Here is an 18,768-nt window from a genome sequence, read left to right as displayed (position 1 = left end):
TAGGTAGGAATCAATGGGGATGTCAAGGTAAAGGGCAGCTGATAAGGAAATCTCTTCCACTGTGCTCCTAAAATCTAGGCCTGGACTCTGGTGGACACAGTAAGGCTCAGGAAAAGTGATCACAAACACTCTAGCCAGACTCTTAATATTGATAATATTATCATCAAATTGGGTAAAAAGCAGAGGACTACCACAGTGAATCTGCATGAGTCTTGACCTTTTCAAGCTTGTCTCTCTGGGTTGAATAGATAGAAAAAAAAATTTCACAGAAAAAAAACCCAAAAGAACCCCCCGAAAAACAAACAAAAAACCCAACAACAAAAACCCCCACAAAACAAAGTATCAACAACAACCAAAAAAAACCCAAACAAAAAACACACCAAAAAAATCATATGTACTCAGACTAAGGGTCCAGTTGAGTCAATATCTTGTCTCCAACAGTGACCAGCAATAAGTAACCACCAAGAGAAGCAAAACAGGTACCAATACTTTCCTGCTCTTCTCTCCCAGAATTTCTGGTGATTCTGTGCCAGAAATGGTATTTAATAAGCTTTCACAGACCTCTTTTCTTCCAGGGGTTTACGAAATTGCTCCTGGGACTCCTGTGAAAGGCTAACTACAAACATCCTGTGGGCTCTGCAGTTTAATTGTGATTTACACAAAACAGAGTCTCTCTTTGCTTGCAATTTCATTCAGTGCCCTCCAGTTCTTGTAGGGTGGGAGAGAATGGATGATCATTTTCTGGTGGGCACCTTCCTTGGAACCCCACTGAGGCTGCACCATCTCCACTCATGGTCTCCTCTCACAGGTGAGTGTCCCACTGTGCCCACCTGCATCCAGGACCTTCATCCCCTTGGCACAGAAACTGAATACCTCGGGTGAATTGCAAAGCTGCTCTGGCTGCTTATCCCAGGAGGGCATCCTGTGTCATTTGTCCTTGTCCTTGCCCTTGCCCCAGGCATCCTGGTCTGGACCCTTGCCTCCTCCTCTCCCATTCCAGTGTGTTCCTGCCCTCTATCTGCTCTTATGACAGCATTCCTTGGAAGTTGAGTAAAAGTCGGAAAGACTTGGAGTAGAAATGTGACGTGCTTGCACTGTGAGTATCCACAAAATATTTAGAGACTATATTTAAGCATTTGGCAAGCACTGTGAGGAATAACTTATCAACAGGCTATCTCCCAGCTCTTCTGAGAGGCAAGAAAATGTAATTATCCTCGTTTAACCTAGGCAGAGGCTGGCATGAAGTGTGAGCAGACAGTGGCAGTGTTGTGGCAGTCTCTTCCTCTCTCCAGCCCAAACCCAGACACTTCACCCCCTCCTGACTGCAGGATGTAGTCAAAATCACTGAAATATCTGGGTTTCGGCTGTATGTGTGACATCAGAAATACCAAACAATCCCCTAGGTCCAAGCACTGCACAACTGAGATGCTGGATCTCAACTGGGATCCAAACTTTTCCATTTAATATTTCTATCTGCATAATGTGGTGAATTTCAATGACAGATTCAAATGCACAGCTGGAATTGTCCCCAAAACATATGCTTGGGACCCTCTCCAGGAATAATGAATAAACAGCAGGCAGTGAATTAATATTATCCTCACACCTAAATCTGGCATGCCTTGTGGCAGTAACCAGAAATTAATGTAAATATTGTATTTCTAAGGGCAGGGTTTCCAAGTCTTCTCTCTCAAAGAATATAACCTTTTTAATAGCAATTTGGAAGAAGTGTTGCCCACATTTCTATTCCAGCCTGTAGGATGTTTCCTTCATGCATAGTAACAGAAATGTCTAGTCTTAACATTATCAAACACTGGCAATGACAGTGAAAGTCCCAGTATCTTGTGAATGCACCACAATGAAAAAATCCTGTTATAAAAATACTCTTAGAAAACCAATGTTATTCTTATATTGCCTTTGAAAGGAAAGCCCGCAGGGGCTCAGATGTCTCACCCAAACAGCAGTGAGTGAGTCAGGTCTTTCCTCACACAGGCTGGAAGGAGAGAAAGGCAGGGGGAAGCTGCTCTATTTTTAGCTGCCTGAGGCATGCAGACCTCATGGTGATGGGGACCTGATAATTACATAAGAAGTCATACCAAGATTGGCTATTTAGGTCTATCTGGCCTCTTCCTTATCTCAAGTGCCGTACTAGCAGTTCCCGCTCTGAATATCCGTAATCAAAATATAACATGTTTTCCTGGAATCCATTACGTGAAGTAATAGGCTATTTTACAGCGTCTCTTTTCCATAGGCTGTTCTTCCTGGCTAATGATTACAGCTAGCTGCTGCTGCCGTGGCTATATTGGTATCACAGCATCTGCTGTGACCCCACCAGAAAAACGATGAGGTGAGTAAATGAGGGTCATTTACCACGGGGGAGGAGGACTTGTGTTTGAATAGACTGCCACACATTGTGGTTATTGCCTCCTCCCTGCTGCTGCCACCCCTATTGAGGAAAAGTGTTTTACACAGAAAATGCACCTAAAAAACCCTTTCAGTCACTAACTTCAGCTCCTGTAGCTGGATGCATCTGGGTGCTTTCATGCTGCTATGGCCCAAAACACACCCACCCATGTCTCAGGTGGCTCTCTGCAAAGGCAGGCAGGAAAGGCCTTGGGTTTGGTCACTTCTCTTCCACACCAAGGGTATTTTAGGTATTTCTTCAATTCCTCATGATTAATTTAGGGATTTCGTGTCATGCCTGAATATTTATGTCCCACTGAGCCCCTCTCTACACAAAACGTTCATTACGGGTATCTCCAGACCTACTTCATGGGGTTTTTTGCCAGTGAAAATAATTTTTCCCAGTTCCACTAGCAGCCAAAGAGGGAGGCAGTGGAAACAAGAAGGCTGGTTTATAGGTAATAGGCAAGGGAAGCTGTAAAGCCCTTTAATGGCAATATCCTGGGAAAAGCCACATATGTTACTGCAATTTGAAGCAGTGATATTTTTTACAAATATAACCTTTTATTCTCCTGCTGCTCTAGAGCACTGAGAGGAAACAAGCCCATTTAAAAGGAGGCCGTGGCCTGCAGCTCCTGGAATGTCCTGTGCCACATGCCACAGGGGTGTTCTTGGATTTCAGGTGTGCAGTGGCTATATCCAGCTCCCGGGCACTGGGGTGAATGGAAACACTTCTCATCACATTAATAACACAGGGCTAGACTCCAGCTGTCTAATTGCAAGCAATTGGTTGAGAGTTTGGGGAGAAACCAGAAACACTGGCTGCAAAGGTTTCTGTCGTATTACACGTGAACAGTGTCAGAATTTGGGAAAAAAAAAAAGTGGATGAAAGGTCTCTCTATTTTTATATGGCAGGGTGAAAGTATTAGGTATCTGTGGCAATATTTAGTCCGAAGGAAAGTGAAATTGAATCCAAGTGACATAATGAGAAAGTGTCTGGCAAATCCTGGTCCAGGGGAAAAGTGGCAGGGATCACTGCCTTCTAAAATTTAATTTTCAAGATGAATGCACAATGGAACCGAAAGGTATGGTATAGCTAAAAGCTATTGTTCAGTAGAAACACCTTGTTTTGTGGGGAAAGACAGAGGTGTTGGCATTCAAAAGCAGGAAATGTATGGACTAAGAAGTGAGAGAGAACATTTTAGTGTTGTGGGCTGAAGGTTGGAAGATTTCCACACAAGAGAGCAGCAAGCAGGAACACAGTAGGGAAGAAGCAAGTGCAGATTAACTGGAGGTAGGATGAAAACTGCCTAAAACTGGTGCAGCAGGGTAACTTGGGAAATAATTCACAGTTGCTTTCAGCTCTTGAGCCTCCCTTTCACACTCTTCAGCTCGGCTTTGCCACTGTGGCAGGTGTCTCAAGTTAACATCAGGCAACACCTGGGTGATTTTGCTTCCCCTTATAAATTTGGGCTGTGAGGGGGCTCCTGCAAAAAAAAGAGCTCTGAGTCTCATAACAACTTGTTTTGCTCTCCTCTGAGATCCTATAAGAATTAAACAGTGGAATGTGTCAGTGTGAACAAAATAAGATGTGTCAAGCAAGAAATCCTTCAAATACACAGCAAAGAAGAATTCAAAAGAACAGGTAAATTTGAGGGGGCAGATAATGTAATTGCAGACATCATCTCTGCAGCAGTCTAAGGATGTGTCTGCTAATGTGGGCTTTAAATGCTGCACACTTATATGTTTTCTTGACTGATTGAATGAGGGAGAATTTATTGGAGAGACTGATTTCTCCCTGGTGCTCTGTCTGGCTGAGCAGCTTGCTGTAGGTAATTTTACTGTGAGCTGCTGGTTGTTACAGCCCCACTGGCCCTGGCAGCCCAGGCAGAAAATGTAACTATTAATAATAGTTACTCACTTTGCCACTAATTGCTTTCGGTGTCTTTTGTGGGAGAGAATGCAACTCAGCATTGGTTGTGTTCAGAGATAAAAGGGAGTTTATTAAGAGAAGAGCTGTGTGCTAATTGAAGAGCCATTGTGCTTCTAAAACCAGACGTTTTTGAAGTGGTGCTCGTCTCTCTATTCCTAGTTTCATGTGCTCTGACCTGCAGGAGAAGCCTAAATGCAAAGTAAGTACTGTGCTCTTCCAAGATGAATCTCATTTTTTAAACTTTATATATACATATACACACACACATATATATGCATATATATGTATATATATATGACAGCATATTGTCCAAAGAGAAACAATGCTTCCTTGGTGATTGCCAGAACCCCTTTATTTTCCATTTTTAACTGGTAAACATTGCTACAAGAGTCCCTCCACAATCTCATCTGTTACCTAAAGATGAGAGATGGAGGAACTGGAGGTCAAAGATTGAGTTCAGCTTCCTGTGAGAAAGCAGAACCAAGATTCCTTAACATCTTAAAGCTTTGCTTTAAATGGATTGCTTGTCTCCCAGTTCTCATTAAATACTTCTAAAGGAAGTATTTACATCTTAAAGTGCATTCTTTCTTGTTTTCCATGCTTCCTCACTGAAGGTAACAGTTAACTGCATCTATGGCTTGGCAGTTCTCCCTTTTCTCATTTTTCCTTTTGCTGTTTTTCAATGTTTTCTTAAAGCATAGCCAAATTTTGAAAAGCTGCAGCATAACAAAGCAAACCGATGGAAGAGGATCTCTGGGTGTAGCAGAGTGAAGGGGGTGAGCAGAAGGAAAGAGTACAACAGAAAATCCAGGCTTTTCTGCTTTGACGGAAAAAACCCCAAAGTTGAAAAATCCATTCAGAACAGTTGGCTGCATTTAAGTGTTTTGTGCAAAAATGGACTAAAAGGAAAAAGATTTAAAAATAATTATGTGGAACATCAGTGTCCAGCTCGGGTCATGGTCCATGAAATCTTAGCCCCCACTTAGAGTTTGGTCAAGAGTAAATTGAGAGACAGCCTTAAAATGCTGATGGTCTTGCATGATTTGAGCAGCTGAACTGAGTTGCTTGGTTATGTTTTTGCAATATATTATACAGTATTGAATACTCAATGGCTATTCGCCTAATGGAAAAGAAAATGGAGAACACATGGGCCAGATTAATAGGGAAAAAATTGGACTGTTTTTTCTTATTTTCTACTGGCATGCTTTCACCTACTTTGTTGGAATTATTAATGATTTATAGCACCATGCAATATATATAGCCAGTAGAGTAGGGCTAAAGTGAAAGAACAATGGGCATTTCAAGTGCACGCCAGTTTTGGACAGGGAGGTGAGCTGAAGAAAAACAGTCGAGGGAAATACATTAACTAAAATTATGCCTAAAGTTCACTTTTCTCTACAGTAAGCAAGAAATAAGCAGTACAGCATCCCCTTCTGCTTCCTCTGCTATCTGGAGGGGGAGACCCTGGAGCCTCTCCTTTTGGGAGAAGGCCTTCAGGGCATGTGGCTGCCAAAGGGGAGCTGTACATGGCAGGGAAGGGAGCTCTGGAGAGAGGCATTTCTTCATTTAAGCGGCAAAAGTGGAAAAGCTACACTGAACCTTCCAGCTTTTGTTTGCTCGGCTGTGGAAAAAGAGCTTGACTCATGTGTTGTTAATTGCCATTGACAGATAAACCAGAAAGAACCCAACCTTATTTGTATTCTTTTTTCCAGTTCACTTGAACTGGAAATCAGTGAGATGCAATAAATAGAAAGCCATGAGGTTATCATTCACAGAGCCACTTTTCCTAGTAGAACTGTCCTTTAAATCAGCAGGACTGTCAACCCTCTGACACAGCCAGGCTGTAAATACTCAGTCATCGCTTCATTTGGGGTGCAGGGGAGTGGTGAGAAAGGAATGACCAAAAGCTTTCCCAGAAATATGCTGCCCTGAGGATTCATTTGTTAAATAGAGGCTGTGCCAATGCATTACTCTGCCAGCCCTGGACCTCTATTGAAATGTCTCTGCTGATTTATTCTCAGTATCTGCATTCCCATGTGTGAATTCTGTACCTTTCTCCATTTGACTTCACGATGTGTAGACTGAGGCTGAATGTTACAGGATTCTGTGTGCAACACTGCATGGCAAATGCAAGTTTGCCCTCTTCCCTTTTCAGTGAGTCTCAGTGTTTAGTGATCTTCTTTTATGCTTTAGAAACACAGAGCTTGTTGTTTTGTTTTGTTGGGGTTTTTTTGTTTGTTTTCTTTGGGGTTTTTTTGGGGGAGGGGGTTGGGGTTTTTTTGGTTTTTTTTTTTGCTTAAAGAAAATAATAAGAAGGTTTTCAAACTTTATCCACTGTCTGTAACTCTGCAGGAATTAGTCTGGATACTGGCCTTTTGCAATACATGTGACTGGTCCCAATTGTTTGGGTTGGTATCTGAGGATTAAGAGATTTGCAAAAACTCATTCACTCTTTCATTCTTTCATGATCCTCTCAGATTCTTTGGCTGATTTTCTGCCTGCCCAAAATGGGGAAATGGAAACAAAGAGGTGTGACTCTTTACACCATGCTCCTCACAGCCAGCAAAACCTTCCACTTGTCACTTGGCAGGGAACAGCAGGATTCTTGTATGACAGAGTTGCCCCCAATCCATATTTTTCCTAGCTGTGATTTTGGACTTCATATTGTATATGTTGATGTCAAGTCCTCTATGTCATCTGAAAAGTCTGACTTCAATTATTTTTCTCACTGTGCCATTGTACAGAAGGTCAAGAGGAATAGCTGTGTCAGCAAACACAGTTGTGTATCTGCTGCTAAAATTGGTCACTGTTACATTCATTAGAGCTGCTTTTTCAAACTAGTAAAAGGAGAAGTTTCTGTTCTTGGGCCCATTAGACACCCACAGCCAGAAGCCCATTTCTTCTGCTGAAGATCAGTAACCACTTCTTGCACCTCCAGTGGTTTTTATTAGCAGAGCCAGTGGGAAGAGAGGCCTCTTGGGATACCCCTTAGAGGAGCCTTCTCTCCTGGGATATGGGAAAACACTAGGTGTCATCAGTGAGATTTCTTTTCCCAGCAGTAATGCATGCATTTGAGAACCTACAGCCAATGCTGTCCCAGGATCTAGTTTCCCAGGATCCTGATGCGTTTTTATAGGAAAGCCAGAAAGAGTCTCTGAAATCCCTGTCTCAGACAAGTCTAGGCAAAACTTCAGGTTGTCCAGTAAAAATCATGTCAGGATTAGGCTTGATTTTTCAAGGCTCTTTTTTAAAGCCCACTTTTATGAAGAATGAAAACTTTATTAAAATACTGAGTGAAATAGAATTTTTTCTTTATTTTTTAGTTATCAGTGAGATCTTACTGAGGAGTTTTTATCTCTTCTCTGTTGCTCTTTCTCTTCCTCTCTACAGAAACCTCTCCCCACAGTGTCCCTAAAATGAAATGGGAATCACTTTTTTGTTCAGAATCTGTTTTCTGCTGTTGAGATGTGAACAGCAGTGTACCTGGTGCACAGCTCAGCCTCCTAGTCCAAGAGAAACTTCTGTCCCCTAAGAGGGCAGGGAGCTCACTAAAAATATTACTTTAAAACTAAACAAAAAAAAATCCCCCAAATACAAAAATTACAAGAAGAACAGTGAAAAATGTAAGAGGCTGAAGCTGCTCCAGCAACTTTCAAAGAGGTTAAAACTCCTCAGGCAGGAAAAAAAATCTGCTTTTGTCTCTGCTATGACTTCACTGTCCAGTGACTCCAATACTGAGTCTTCCAAACCTTGGAGAATAAAAGGGTCTTGTTTTGACCAAAAGGAGATAGAGTCATTGTCTAGAATAAAAAAAGTGGCTATCTCCTTTTTTCTCCCTCCTGGTCATTTCCAGTGCCAAGGTTACAAGGATGGAGGTGGCAGCCAGAAAGAGGCAAACTCCAAAAAGACAGAACCCATTTTATCTATTTTCCACTTCTTTTCCTAGACATATGTGAAATATTAATACTAAATAGAAGAGATTTTTTTTTTTCCCAATACATTATAGATAGCTAGAATTTTTATATTCTTGACATCTACTCTTGGAGCTGCTAGCAATGAGGGAGTTTCATCTGTTTGTGTTTAGGGAATAAACTTGCCACAGATGCTCCAAATCTTCTATTCAGTTCTTGCAGGTGACAGCTGTAATGGCACTGGAGACTTGCAAATCCTGGCACCCACACAGTCTAGCCATAATTTCGGCTCATAAACCTCTATAACATCACATTTCACTAACGAGTGTGCATTCTGGGCTAAAAGAAAACCCTTTTGCCTCCCTTGCCAGGTTTGGCAATGCCTCAGCCTCCTGCTATAAAAGAAGTGTGGCTTAAGTGGTAGCAGCTATAAAACTATGATCTATATTTAAGATAAAATCTAATTTAGCATCTATGAAATTAAAGTAGACTCTCTTCACAGAGTCTAAAAAGTAGATGTATGGCCAAGTCCAGATCCACTTTGCTGACTGGTGTGAATCCTGGGTTAGACAGCAAGATCACATATATCCTTTGGAAAAAAAAAAAAAAAAACCCTGAAGAAGCCATTCAGGAAATTGTGGTGCTTAAGGAATTAGCTGTAAGCAGAGAAGATAGCAGCATCTGTGGGAGAGAATGCTGCCATAAATAGCAAAATACAGCTTAGAGAGTTGGAAATTATGAAATAGCTTTCTATGACCATTAAGTGGAGAAACAGTTTTTGAGTCAGCCCAGTCAGGAAAAGAACTGTCACATAAAACAGGGCTAGCTGACATGATCCTGTGTCATGCTCTGCAGTTAGCATCCAGTTTCTGTAGCTACTTCCTAACTAAAATGGTTTCTAAACAGCAGTTTTTCATTAAACCATAGAATCATCATGGTTGCATGAGACCTGTAGATCACCAAGCTCAACCATCCAGCCAGCACTGCCACTGTAACCCCATAACCACTAAACCATCCCCCAGCACTGCATCCAGCTGCCTCTCAAACACCTCCAGGGATGGTGACTCCACCACCTCACAGGCCAGGGCCTCTTTGAATGCCTGAAGACCCTAACAGTGAGAGAGTTTTTTCTGCTATCTCCCAATCTGATGAAGAAACAGACTTTTCTCCACAGTCTGCTTCTCCTTCCCAGCTGGAATGGCTGTAGGTGGTAGCTCTCAGCCACACAAGCTGCTGAGCACAGGCTGTGCCTCACAAAGCTGGGGAAAGGTGGGAAATGTGGTCCTCAAGATGACTGCAAATAAGCACTGAGTAAACTTACCTTCGAAGGAGGTCAGTGCTACAGGATCCATTAGCTCAACTTTTTGTCAGCTGCATTTTTCTCCTTTAAATTCAGTTGGAATACACTTGTTCCTAATTTATTTATTTCCACTGTTCTGAGCTCTCTATGGACAGGGATGACAGGGCTGCCCCTCACTTAGCTGCCTCAGCTGGAGAGCAACAGACAATGGAGTGAGTCCTTCAAACTTGCCTACAAACCCCATGATGTCTTCTCCACACCCACATTCAGCACACAATTAAGAAGCTTCATTTCTCTTATCCTCACCGGCTTCCCTATCTTCACTCTGTTTCCCTTTCCCTCCATAGGTTGTTTCCATCATTGCAAAACTGTTTCCTTTAGCATATAAAAGAAGAAGAAAAGCCCCAAAGCCCTATGGCATGGTCCTTCTTCTTTCTTATCATTTTTCTAGTAAGCAATGCCTGCTTCTAAAGTGGAAAGTGTTTGTGTTCAGTCCTTTGTCATTGTACCTCTGCTGAAGTTGTTAATTTTGGAGTGGCTTTACTCACCTGCGGAGTGAAGAAAGCAGTTAGCTCCACTTCAATGTGCTCAAGATCCATTTTTGAGGAACAGCTATGGGAAAAGGAAGGATTTTGTTCAATTCTTTTCATCACCAGATGAGCTTTTTTCCACCTCTGTGGCTGGTGGTGAGACCTTGGGAAAAGAACACTATTCTCTGGAGGAGGGTTCGTAACTTAATGTCAGCAGAGTAACTCCATCTTGTCCCCTTCACATCTTAAAGCAAATACCTTTCCTTGCTTTCACTCCATGCCTCAGGGAATTTGGGGATGCACAAATACATGGCCAAAACATAGCTTGGAGTGGAAGTGAAAGATGAGGACAAGCAAAGAAATAGACACTCAGGGACTGTGAGATGTTTTTTAAAGCACGAAGGGTCTACAGCTATCTTTCCATTAAATCCCCTTCGTCACTGGAGGGGCTATTATTAGAACAAGAGTACACAAAGTTTTCTGTGTCCATTACATAAAGGCTGCTATAAATCTTGTTCAGTTCCTTGCTGGCCTAAGCTGTTTCTCAGTAGAGCAGTTTCATTATTGCCATGCTGGTTGTTGACTGGGACTCTAACAGTCTACAGTGGGAATAAAATGCTGCCCTTCTGATGTGGGATCTTTTGGCACTTGCTGTGGAGTTCTGCCCCAAGGAACGTGCAGGCAGCAAATGGAGGCTCACACCCCCTGCCCATGCAGGAGCTTAGATCAAGAAGCAAAACTCCCCCCAGTTTGTATATAAATAGAATTGTATATAAAATCCCAACACCGTTAGCTTACACAAATTGTGTATGCCAATCATTCTAAAAATTCTTTCCAAGCAAGCAAAGCCTCTATAAATCTGAGAGATAATCAAATACATGTCTTGCAGTCACTTCACACCTTTGGTGACCTCATCAAAACATGCCAGTGCTCTGCCAAAATCCATTACTCTGTCTGTAAATTTTAGCCGTTCCAGGAAGTTTGTGCACCTGATACAATGTTACTTTTATTAAACCTCATGCTTGTTTTAGTTCTTTCTTTTAATTTAGCTGGGGTCAAGAGAGGTTTGTAGCCATTGGAATAAAGCTGAATGTGAAGAATGATCGCTACTGGAATGATACATCCCATATCTTGTTCTTAGCTAGAGAAATTGATACTTTCTGAAGACAGGGGGAAGAGCAAGAGGCCATAAACTAATAATTTATTCCTGGTATTTTCCATGTTTGAAGGATTAGAGATTATGTTCAATATCACAATTTTTTTAAGACAAAGAGATAATGTAAAATTATTCATACATTTTCTTTAGATTTGATTTCTTCTGCAGCAAGCCAACTCATTGCATGGCCTTTTTTGCTGCTTTTCTATTCTGCTCATATCATTCAGTCCTTTGTGAAAACACTAAACACCATCCAGAAGCATCAGTGAGGTTGCCTTGTCCCAGCTGCTCTGGAGTTTGCTCCAAGATTTCAGTCTTGCAAAGCTGCCAACATCCAGCCTTAATTTATTCCACCCTCTCTCTGGGATGGGAATACCCCCCTAAGGTTATTTATCATCAAAAAGAAGAAAACAGATTTTTGGCATTAGCACAGCCAATGGGATATCTAATACTTTCTGTTTCAAAACTTACCCTGACTATCTCCACAAGAAGCCCTCCTGTGGTTCTATACATCCCTTCTCAACACTTTGACAGACTTTCATTTCTTTTAAATTTCTAATTCAGGAGGATTTTACTAACTTTCCTTTTTTATTTTTTTCCTTTTTTTTTCCCTTTGCCTTTCCCTTTTCTTGCATTGTGTTTTATAGCTTACCAGGCAGTCCTAGATCTGATGCTTTCCTGAAGTTTAGGAAGATAAAATCTATTTCATTTCCGTAGTCTAGCAAAGGAATTCTTGCATCCAGGAGAGCTGGGCAGTGAGTCTGACAGCACTGGTTTTTTGCCAATATGCTTCATTTTGTCCTGGGTTTCATTCACATCACCTCCATCACATGAAAAGCTTATTTACTGTCCCGCATATTTCAGGGCATGCAATAACTACATCTGGCTGTTAAGCTTACCATTTTCCCCATGCATTTGCTCTTAAGTCAAACCTTACTAACAGGATCTCAAGTGGCTGACTACAATCCCTGCCTGCAAGAGATGCCCCCAGTTTTGGCAGTCACAGTTTGGTGTGCCAACCTTGCTTCGGCCCCACAAGCTGGCTCTTGTGATGAGAGCTGTCCCCAGCAATGCAGGGACCTGCCCCAGCCCTGGATTCATTGTGCACCTACACTGGGATCAGTGCATTCCTGACTTCCTAGGAAATCACTGGGCAGGCCAGACAGAACACTGTGCAGATGAACTGCTCAAATCCTTGAAGAAAGATCAGTGAAACAGGGTGGAGGAAGTTATGCAAAAGTCTGGCTAGACAGACCCAAAAAAAGAAAAAACATAAACCCACGCCCTCTGTCTGGTGATCCTGATGAGTGAACAACAGTAGAAACCGTCTATTTGCCAAAAAGAGCTTCCCCACTCCTTACAAGGAGCTATGTACACTCATCCCTGTCTTTGTGGTCCTCTTAAGCACTTGCATCTCCAGTGCAAAGAATGAAAAGCTGGTCAAAATTCGTCACTGGAATGAAATGTGAGTTTCCTGCCATCACTCATCCTTTACCTCTTCCTTTCCCTGTGAATAGATAAGGAGGTGGTTTTCTCCAGAAGGGTTTGTTTGCTTTGTGAGGCATTTCAAGCCGAGTGCCCGAGGCTGTAAGGTTAATGCTGCAGGACAGGGTGTATTGTTTCTCAAGTCAAGTTCTGATTTGTGCCAGAAGGAAAGAAGTAATTTCTCATGCTGTTTTCCCCTCTCATAAATAGAGATGGTTAGAAGCAATTTTTAGCAAAGGTTTTGGTGAGACATGGAAAATGTGCTCTGTTCTCTCTGCAATCAGCCCTTCTCATATTTTTTCTTCTAACCAGCTATTTTGGAATAAGTCTGATTAGCGTACTCCTAGCACATATTTTAGATTATGGCATTGTAAAATGTTTTATGGTGTGTATGTACTGCATACACGATGTATTATTTTCTTAAATCTATCAGCAATTATTTTTTTCTTTGGCACTTCCTGTCAGCTAAACAGAGATAACTGAATTTGGATGTGAATTTTATGGGTGGAGAGGGAAGGAAAAGAGGAGGTGGAGGGGGAAGGAGCAGCAAATTGTTTTGCAAAGAGCCTCTGGGCTGGAGCCATGCTTTTGTTTGAAAACACAGATATATAACCAGTGACTGCTAATTTAAAAATAGCATAATGGCAATAATCTATGAGAAGGCCTAAGTTATAGGTCATGCAGCTATTAATGAAAAGTGCCTATGGCTCCTAAGTGTCATTTGCCACGTGTTGGGTTCATGTCTCTGACCAAATGGTTTGTGAGATGAGGGAAACCAGCCCAGAGAGGCTAATCTGCTAATTCTTGTATGTGCCTCTGTCTTCACAGAAAATTGTCATAATCCACTGGCTAGCCCAGTGAGAAACAAACTGAGGTTAGGTGAGCATTGCTGCCCTGCTAGCAGGGGTAGGGGCAGGAACAGGGTCCATGCTTAAGATCTGGGTCGTGCCCCATGGAAGGAAGCTTTTCGAGATTTTTTTCCCTGCTGGGCTAGGAGTGGTGGAAACCCTGCCCACAAAAGAGAGGTGGAAATATTTTCTTAGCTGCTTGTACTTGCACTTCCCCAGATTATTCAGATACTGCAAGGATGAGTGCAGCAACACTTGCAAGTTACTCAGCTACTACGGTGTTGCAAGCTATATGAGGTAATAGAGAAATATTTCATTCATTTCCAGGGACCAGCTCACTGGCCCTTTTCCAGCAGCACTGTAAACTTGTAAAACTGATGGATCAGTTTCCCAAGGGTCTTTATTACCAAGACTTCTGACTTCTCAGCAACTGGAACAGCCTTGTAAACTATTCAGAACATGCAAGATGCTTAAAATAAGCTTGCAATTAGTGTTCCCCAGGGTTTTGTGCTGGACTTCTTTTCCCAAAGACTCTTTTCTCTCATATTTAGCACAGAAGAATTGGATGAGACTGTCTTGGGGCTTATCTCTGTCAACAGGAAAAGGGCACTTCTAAATGAAATAAAGTGCTACTGCTCTATTCCTCAAAGGCTAAAAACACTGCAATGACTAAGTTACATCTCCAGCTAGTTTAAAAAATTCCAAATGTTGGGATGACTTGGATCTGCTTCCAAAAGTGCTTAGTACAAATATGCATATAACTGAATTTCAAACATAGCTCTGCATGTGAATCAAGCTCCACAAAACGCCATTACTTTGACTTTTGCCATGTAAAATATGAACTGGTGTGTGCCTCATGTCTCTCTCAGCTCTCCTGCTTTGATATCCCTGTCCCTGTGTGTCATCAAGGCAACTGGTTCCCGAGTGAAGCCACCTTCCGTTTGCTGACACCTGGAGCACAGACCAAGTACATCATTACACACGTGATACTGGATGAATTTTTCATTTTTTTACAGGTTATCTTTAGAGAGATTCTATTTTTGAAAGTTGAAATAATATTCAGACTTATAATGATAATGTATAGGATATATATTATTATATATGCAATGTAGAATATGATATAAATATATATGTATATGACATGTGACATAAGGCTATACTGGTAACTTTTTTTTTTTTCACTATAAAGGAAAAAAATAGTTAAATTTACCCATGCATACTTCTGGATGATAAAAGCTGTGAGCTGTGCCCTTCCCCTTCAGTTTCGGAAAATAAAACAGGAGCAGAAGAACCACTTTGTTCCCCAGCCCTGCCCCCGGGTGTATAAATAGCAGACGGCCCTGCTCCCGAGTGGCTGCTGGAGTTCCACTCATTCCAGGGATCTTTGGACACCCTCTTATCAAAACAGAAAGGCTGACTTCACTCCCGCTCTACCCTGATTGATTTCATGCTGGAAACAGGTAACACGACAGCTTCCATTGTCCTTGAATTAGCCACCTACTTCCAGAGGTCAAACAAACAGGCTGAAGGTCCCGAAACTCACTTCAGCTAATTGCTGCCAAAATTCCATCTCCACAAAATAAGCAGGGGCTGGAGCAGTCCCGGGTGACAAATGTTCTCCAGAGAGGGACAGAAACCATCCTGAGCAGGCTAACGAGGGGTATCGAGCTACAGGGCTGGGGAAGAGGTGAAATGCGAGACAAAGTCCAGTGCCAATTTTAAACTCAGGAGTTGGAGCCACAGAAAGTTTCTACTTGATTTTAATAAGCTTTGTAGTTTTGGTCAAGCTGAGGTGGAGCTGAGCAGTGGCATTAGGACATGGCTGTCAGATTCAATCCTGGAGCTCAGCAGGCTCAGTTTTACACTGGGCACAAGCATGGCCCTTTACTTGCTGAAAGCTTTCTGGCATCAACATTTCCTACCAGCTTTCTGCTTTTGTATTTTTAGAAACAATGTGAGTTTAGAGGTGGTGGCTAAAACTTTTCACTCTTCTCCCTCTCATTTTCATTGTTTCCTCTTTCCACCAGTTTTCTAGCTGTTGCTTTAACTAGTTTCCAATATATTTTCCTGTCACTTAGCACAGACACTGCAGGTACTGCTGTGCAACCTGTGTCATGCATTTCAACACGTACACTGTGCCTGAAGTGATTGATGTCGCTGTTCTGTCACTCTCATGTATTCTTTAGAATGAAAGCTTAGAGAGTGAGAGGATTGTATCACTGTGCTTTGGAGGGTGGCTCTCATGCAAAGAGAAGGAAAGTGCAGGCCTGTGCCCAGCTGATAGGTTGCAGGCACGTCATGTTCCTCCAAAGTACTGTCAGCTCCTGTTTAACCCTAGATTGATTAATGGGACTCCATGTCCCACCTGTAGCTGCACAGATGCTGTGGACAGGCAGCTTGTAAAGCCAATTGCAGTAGGTCCTGCTTCACTGGCTGTTGTTTATATATAGCCTGACCTCTACAGGAAACGGCTGATACGTTTTTCCATATGTGGGTATAGTAAATTAGCTTAGAGAATAACCCAGATATCCATAGTTTTGAATTATCTGTGTTAGGTGACCACCTTGCTGATAGGAAGCATGGATGAGAAATACTTCAACAACAGCCTTTTCTTTCTTTTCCTCTTTCCTTAAATTGTCTAAGAGAGTACTTTACCCTTGCTTTGACAGCCTTAAACTCTAAAATACTGTTTTCTCCATCTTTCTTTTCTTCCCTACTCTGTTTTGAAACAAAAAGGGTTCTGAGCAACCTGATTTAGTTTAAGATGTCCCTGTTCATTGCAGGACTATATAGATGACCTTTTAAGACTCCTTCCAACCAAAACTAGTCTATGATTCTATGACACTGCTAAGTTCTCTGCTTCTGCTGCCTTGCAAACATTGGCACGATAATGTTTTGTGTCTAAGACATGGTGAAACGTCCCTATAGTTTATTATTGGCTCCCTCTGTTTCCATCTTCACTCAGACCTCTGAGCAGCCTTTGTCTCCTGTGGCTCTGGTCTGAACATCTCCACAGACAGAGCTTGCAGCACTTTTGCACTTTCCTCCCAGCACGGCTTCTTGTGCTTGCCAAGGGCAGCCTGTGTCAGACTAACCTCACAGCTGTCCTGTCACTGAAATTATAAACAAAGGCAATGTGTCAGATTTCATTCATCTGGGTTTTAGGATAGCATCTGATGTTCTCCTTCAATCCTTACACTGCCAAAGCTATCATTTTTATGCAAGGAGCAGGAAGACTGCAGCAGGGGAAGACTGCCACAAAAATTACCAGGCAGAAAAGTAGTTAATGGAGTTTGTTTATATATTTGTATTTAATGACATAAATATATGGTTATAAAATTAAAAGGTCTTGAAATCTTTTCTGCTTAATATTTCCATCAGTAAACTAGGCACAAAGACTGCAAGTTTGCTAATGACATTTGTGGATGACAAAAGTTGGGAGGCTCTGTCAGGAGTGAGGAAGACCTGAAAAATGTTATAGGAAGAATAACAATGTAACAAAGTTAAATTCAGAAGCATAGATAACAAAAGCACACACATGGATATCATTTATCAGTAAACTGATAATGGAAGAAAAATAGATCAACTGGGCAATTCCACAGTACCTTTGGAGCACAGACACAATTTTCTTTGTAGAGAGAAATGTCATTCTAGAACATGTCAGTCAAGATATTTCCAGTGGAAACACTAAATCCATGACAGAATATGACATCAGTAAGGTGCCCTTAGGACACTACATATGATTTTGACGTCTCATGCCCATGGAAAATACAAATTCAAACAGGTGTAAGGAAAGGCTACTGAGATCACCAGGAGTGCCATGATCTTTCCTTACAAATGGAAGCCAAGGCAACCTCGACTTGTTGAGCCCACTAAAATGAAGGTTAACAGGGGATATGGTTTCCCTCTAAAAATACCCAGGAGTCAAACAGCAGTGAGGGAGAAGAACTATTTAAACCCATATGTGACTAAACTTAGTCTGGGAATAAGATGCAGGTCCTAGCCATTAAAACAAACAGGGGCAAGAACAGCCTTCCAGTGGGAACAGCTGGGACCAGAAAAGCACAAGCACTTTTAACATGTAAATTCAGTTGGGAAGAAATGCTGTAGCAGTTTGGGAGGAAAAGGCTCAGGGGGCATGACAGTTTCTGACTGTCAGATGCTCCTATGTACCTGTGGTCCCTTATGTCCCTCTTGCTCATCTTGATTTATGTACAGCATTTCGGCCAAAAATATCAGCACAATGCAGGTTTCAGTCTTCTGAGGGTAACACCCAGTTCTATGTGGCAGCCAACCCTTCAAAGTCAACAAGGAACTGGTGTTTTCACAAATAAATCATTGCAAAATAATTCACACACAAACATGACACTGATGTGTACAACATTGCTTCAGATTCTTAAAATGTATAAATATAAGCTTCTCTGGTGGTTGTTTCTTTTTTCTCCTCCCCGATCTCCTCTGTCAGTAAAGGGTTAGATGTATTTTATTTACTGTGGGAATGGCTATAAGTTGATACAATATTTTTTGTGGGCAGCAGTTAAAATAAGATCTCCTGGACATGTTCTCAGATCTTGAACTGCAGGCATGAACTGCTCTCATGCCTGTTTTGTATTTCTCTGGGGAAAACCCCCCAAACAATTATAGAGGTGGTTACAAAGGCCTAGAGAGGTTCCTCTGTATGCACAGGTTTTTGAATGGATTTAACAAAGCAGTTGTAAAATCCAGGGCAGCTAAGTCAACATAACAGGAAAGATATGTTGATATTTTTTTCCCCTTAGCTTATTTCCATACACTTGTAAATGTATTGTCAGATCTGTTGATATGCTGGGATGTCACTACTTTAATTAATTTTTGTACTGGTCCAGTTATGTGAACTGGCTGAAGTGCTTTGACTTGAGGGTGATGTGGGGTTGTGGTGGTGGAGCCCCAAACAGCATCTGCTGAATGCCCAGGCTGAACAGCAGAACACGCCCTGTAAAAATTTGGCTGTGCTTTTGTGAGTGAGTGGTGCTGGTAGGAATAAAGCAGGGGAGCTGCCTGCTCCCCTCCTGTGTCTGCCCGAACCCCTGTGCCAGGCTGCTCCCCACCTGCCAGACTCTTTGTGCTGCAGCTTGCACCCACTCCCTTCCTCACCAAGGCAATCTATTACACACGAGTCTATAGGCAAAGCTGCACCTCTTCTCCCATGATATTAGTTAATATAAA

This window comes from Lichenostomus cassidix, chromosome 4 (assembly GCF_008360975.1).
Source record: "Lichenostomus cassidix isolate B80296 chromosome 4, HeHo_3.0, whole genome shotgun sequence".
Taxonomy (NCBI): Eukaryota; Metazoa; Chordata; class Aves; order Passeriformes; family Meliphagidae; genus Lichenostomus; species Lichenostomus cassidix.
The sequence above is the reverse complement of the archived record's forward strand: the minus strand, read 5'-3'. Positions refer to the sequence as shown.